The sequence below is a fragment of the Mus musculus genome, chromosome 2 (genome assembly GCF_000001635.26).
Source record: "Mus musculus strain C57BL/6J chromosome 2, GRCm38.p6 C57BL/6J".
NCBI classification, from domain to species: Eukaryota; Metazoa; Chordata; class Mammalia; order Rodentia; family Muridae; genus Mus; species Mus musculus.
In genome coordinates, this window is record NC_000068.7 from 75,720,578 (window position 1) to 75,726,577 (window position 6,000).

Here is a 6,000-nt window from a genome sequence, read left to right on the forward strand (position 1 = left end):
TTTTTAACTGAGAAACTGAGGCCTATAGAGAATACTTTTTCTCTGTGCTCTAGCAGCTGAACACTGCCTTTCGATTTTGTCTATTTTTGGCTTTTTTTTTGGTTTTGGTTTTGGTTTTGGTTTTTTTGTTTTTTTGTCTCTAAGACATAGTCTGACTCTGAAGCTCTGGCCAGCATCTAATTACAAAGACCTTCCTGTCTCGGTCTCCCAAGTGCCGGGATTACAAGAACCGGACAACATGTCCAACTACAATTCTTAAGTGTAACGTCATACTGTGAACCACGGGTGTTTCCAAAATTGCAAAATTAATTTGGAAAGTTATCTAGAACCATTTTGATGTTCTAAAAACATTTAAAAATGTTTGGGCAAGGGACTGGAGAGGTGATGGCTCAATGGTTAAGAGCACTGACTGCTCTTCCAGTGGTCATGAGTTCAATTCCTAGCAACCCCATGGTGGTTCACAACCATCCATAATGAAATAGGATGTCCTTCTCTGGTGTGTCTGAAGACAGCAACAGTGTACTTACATACATTAAATAAATAAACAAACAAACAAACAAACAAATAAATAAATAGATATTTTAAAAAAATGTTTGGGCAAAAAGTGTCCAGATAGTTGATTACCCATTTAAAACAAAAACAAAAACAAGAACAAAAACAAAACCCAAAACCAACAACACTTGAATACTTAGTGAGCAGTAGCCTGCTGGTGGGGGCTGGGTGGGAGGTGAGGGACTTGAGTTAAATACAGATTTTACCTTTAAATCCCAACAGCCCAGAAATAAAATATCACAATCGCCCATACTCAAGAAGTAATGAAGATCCACTCTTAGGCTAGAGGGCCAGAGTTTCCTTTTTATTTTATGCAAAAATGACATAATTTCTTTCCTTCATTCCTTTCTTTTTAGGTTATAGGAATTAAACTCGGAACCTTACCTATGCAAGGCACGTTTTGTTTTCTCGTTTTTAGATTGAGATCTATCTGACATACAATACATGGCACAGATGGACGTACATAATTTGGTAAGCGCATGTACATCCCTACACACACTAATGAAGGTAATAAGCAACTTCTCATTCCAGAGCTGTGCTCCTCCTGTGCTGCTGGGGGTCTAACTCGGGGCCTTCTAGCTGTCTCACAAGTACTATGCCACTGAACTACATCCAAGGTAAAACACTTGCTCTGGGCTCAATTTTAATCCTACTTCTTCCTGCCTTTCTTCCTTCCCAGGTGTCTACTGGTCTACCTTAGGTAACTATGGTTTAATTTGATATTCTACAATACCACAAATAGAATCATATAATATGGACTCTCTTATGGAGTCCTTTTACTTAGCATCATTGGGATTCAGCTATATTGCTACATATATCAATAGCTAACTCTTTTTTTCATGTACTGAATGGTGTATATCAGAACATGTTTAACCATTCACCTGTTGACAGCATTAATTGTAATAAATAATTTTCATCAGATTGGCTCAAATTATCTTCTAACCACCCTACAATATCTTATTTTGCATTTGTGTGTGTGTGTGTGTGTGTGTGTGTATGTGTGTGTGTGTGTCCATGACATCATATAAGACTAGATGACAACTTTTAGAAGATAGTCCTCTCCATCTGAAGATCAAGCTTGTTGAAAAACACATGCTGAAACTTCTAGAAGGCCCAGTTTTATCTTTCTAAAAAGGCCTTAAATATTGAATAGAGGGGCTGGAGAGATGGCTCAGTGGTTAAGAGCACTGACTGCTCTTCCAGAGGTCCTCACTTCGATTCCCAGCAACCACATGGTGACTCACAACCATCTCTAATGGGGATCTGATGCCATCTTCTGGTACGCCTGAAGACAGCTACAGTGTACCCACATGCATGAAATAAATAAATAAATTTTTTAAAAAAAGTATTGAATAGATAGGTAGATGCTTTCTGAGCTGGACTTGCCACTGGGCATCTGTGATTGCAGGACTTGAGAGACTGACCCAGGATGATGGCAAGTTGGAGGCTAGCCTTGTAAGACACAGGCCCAGTCACAAACAAACAGCAACATAGGGATGTATGCTTTGTGACAATCCTGATTGACAAGGTAGACGTTTTCTGCCTGTCTTCTCTCTCTCTCTCTCTCTCTCTCTCTCTCTCTCTCTCTCTCTCTCTCTCTCTCTCTCTCTCTCTTTCTCTGTCTGTCTCTCCTCTTCAGAAAAGGAACATCATGGAGGCATTTCTTACTACAATTCACCCAATCCAGGCTATTGAGGCTCTTGAGTTACGAGCAGCAGTAAATATGTCTTCTCAGTTGCCTACTCCATGGGGAAGGTCAGATACAAAGAGCTGATCTTCTCCTCCTTCCTGGGAAGAGTTCTTGAGAGGCTTGACTTTCTTGAGCCCTTTGACTAAAGCATTGCATCCGGATGCCTTCATTTGCCGTTAGTAATCCTCACAATGACCATTTGCAGGTGATAAAGTCTGGTTTGGTTTGATTAGGGGAACTTGGCCAAGGTCACATAGTTCTGTGATTTGGTCACTCAGCTAAAGTTCCAAGGCAGAGCTCCGCTCCTGTGCAATCCTAGGTTAGCTGTTTACAAAACCTTGGCTCTTTTCACTGCATCAGGCTAAGCCACGAAATACATCCCAATGCTTTGTGAATAATTAAACACCATGGGGCTCATGATCTATACCGTAATTTTGCCCCTGACCCTTCACTATATGACATAATTTGAAGGCTGAAACATAATTCTGTGCTATTGGGTGTAATAAAGCCATAATAGCCGTGTTTTTCATGTTGAAATTCAAATTAAGATGCTCATAAATTTACTTTTATTTCCTTTTCTTTTTCTCTGTGTGGCATTTGCTTTATTTATTTATTTATTTTCTGTGGTGGGCACAGGAAGGAGAACTCTACTAAGGAAGAAGAAGAAGCCATATTGGTACAGCTTCAAGACCTTGCTCCTCTTACTCCTGCCTTGATTGCTGCTTATCAACCTCTGCCATTGACTCAAATCTGTAAATACATAAATGGGAATTATAAGGGCCTCTAAATCTCTGTATCTGATTGTTAGTGGTTCGTAGGTGAATTTGAAGAATATCGCTCCGAGGAACGTGGTTCAATCTTTACAGTCTGGCTCCACAGTCCAAAGTCTTTAAAGCCAACATCGAGTTTATACCAGATTTTATCACCGCACTTTGCTCCGACTATCTCTTTTTGCTAAGGATCAATTTCCTATCTGACATGTCATATTTACGTCCACTCTGAGTGCACTAGGAATTGACAATTCACAAAAGAGCTAATGCTTTGTCTGGGTGTGGTGCTGCACTCCTGTAATGCCACTTCCCAGTAAACTGAGGCAAGAGTGGAGGGCACATTCCAGGCCTGCTTGGCCCAAATAATAATAATAAGAAGAAGAACTTGTCTCAAAATAGGTAGACATACATAGAGGAAAAAAAGAGAAAAGAAGAGACTGTTTCCAGAAGGCTCAAGGAGAAGAGGCAAAAGAGAGTACACTGTAAGGGAATCAGTGTGCTTAAGAACAACCAGGGCCAGGGAGATGGCTCAGCAGGTGATGTGCTTGCCATGCTAGCATGAGAACTTGAGTTTAATCCTTAGTTTGATCTGCATAAAAGCTAGGGGTGGTAAAATACTGGGGAGGCAGAGTCAGGAGGAATGCTGGTTTACTAGCTAGCTAGCTTGGCTGAATGCATGAGTTTCATGTCCAGTGACAGAGACAAAGACATCTGTCATCCATATCTGGCTTTCACATACCCTATTGATTGTGCATACACAATACACACACAATCAGGTACTTTAAAAAGCTATAATAATAATAATAATAATAATAATAATAACAATACCCAATAGAGACATAACATACTTGGAATGGGCATGTAAAAGGTATGGAGTGGAGTAGTTCAAAGAAAAGATGAGATTATAGGAAGGTTTGAGAATAAAAGGCAAATAGGTATAATGGGGGAAATTAGAACTCCATTTAATGTAAGGTATGGTAGCAGCTGATGCGAATAGGGCCCATGGTCATCTGATCAGCCATGGAGACCCTAGAAACACATTGCATTTACACCTAGGGCGTGGTTATCTCTGGTGTGACATTCTCTGTGAAGACGGAAGCTTTAATGTTCAAATGAAAACCGTTGCAAGCAGTTCTTTACAGATTGCATTTTGTTTACATCATATATATGTAAATTTTAAAATTTATCTTATGTGTATGAGTGTTTTGCCTGCGTGCATGTCTGTGTGTCATCTGCATGCCCGGTTTCTGAGGAGGCCAGAGGGAAGCTCCAGGGTCCCCTGAGATAGTTGGTGGGTGGGTGGGAATCCAACCCAGGTCCCCTGGAAGGGCTGCCAGTGGTCTTAACAGCTGAGCCATCTCTCTGTCCCTCTTCTTACATTTTGAACAGTCCTGCTGGGTGCTATGGTGTAGTGAATGTAAGTGCAGATCTGGGTTTAGTTCCTTGGCTGTGTGATCCTGGGAAAGTTGCCTAGTCTCACTGACAGACTTCCTGAACCGTAAAATGGAAGCTGTCAGGAGGTTAAGAACGCATTAGAAGTTACTTATAAAGAGGAAGAGCACTTACAAGTCCTGACATGACCATGTGAAAACCGAATTTGGGCCAAAGAGATGGCTGAGCAGGGAAAGGTGCCAAGCCTGACCACCTGCGTTCAATCCCTGGGACCTACTTAATGGAAGGAGGGAAGTGACTGCCAAAAGCTGTCCTCTGACCTCCATATGTATGTCACGACACACAAATGCCCACACATGTGTGCATATACATATACACACAGAAACACAAAATGAGTGCAATGAAAAGGAAGGGGGGGGGAATAAAAGCTTACTCTGTAAAAAGTACTGATTTAATGCTAGAACCTACATGCAAAGTAGTTAGTTAGTTTGTTTGTTTGTTTGTTTTAAGCAAATGAATGTTATTTGACATAATAAAAAGAAATGCCCTTGGGGATTGGAAAGATCGCTCACCAATTAAGAGTATCTGCTCTGGTTACAGAGGACCGGAGTTTAGTTCCCAGCACCCACATGGGTCACGAGCATTTGTAAGCTCACAAGTCCTTGAGGATCTATTTCTCTCTTGTGGCCTCTGCTGGCACCCACAGGCTTGTGTGCAGACACGCAGAGACAAATATACACATACATTTAAAACATTTCATAACAAAATGCTCATCTGAGCTTGAGACACGTAATGACTCTCAAGATCAAAATAACGGAGTTGGCTAACACTTCGACTCCTCAAGAGCTGGAAACTGTACGTCATCTCCCTCGGTTTACTTTTCTTCATTTTGCAGGGGCACACTGGATTCGGGTTACTGAGTTAGAGGATCATATGAGGAAAGTGCCAACTTCTAAGGTTTCTCCTAACAACAGCTGTTCTGCTAGGATCTGGGGAGCCTGCTGTGTAAACACATGTTTTTATTGTTTGTTTTTTTGTTTTTGGTTTTGGTTTTGGTTTTTCGAGACAAGGTTTCTCTGTATAGGTCTGGCTGTCCTGGAACTCACTTTGTAGACCAGGCTGGCCTCGAACTCAGAAATCCGCCTGCCTCTGCCTCCCGAGTACTGGGATTAAAGGCGTTTGCCACCATGCCCGGCGTAAACATGGTTTTGCTGCATCGGATTAGAGCAAATATAAAATATAACTGCTGGTTGGCAAGAGTCCTTGATATGATATGTTGATATGAAGAGTCACTGTATCTAATCTTGTGGATCCTTTAGTTGATAAATATTCACAAAAATCTCATTTTCCTACCCACTAACACATTTTATGGTACAAAGAAACTAAGTCTTGAGATGGAGATGGTCTCTGGGTTTTTTTTTTTTTTTGTAATTATACTTATTTATTATGTAGCATGTATGTGTGCATGTGCCCCAGCATGGATATGAAGGCAGAGGATATCCTGGGTCTCCTTCTACCATGTGATTCCCAGGGATCGACTTGGGCTGTTGTGCTTAGCAGCAAGTGCCTTTTGCTGGTTCAGAGAGAGGTTTTTGT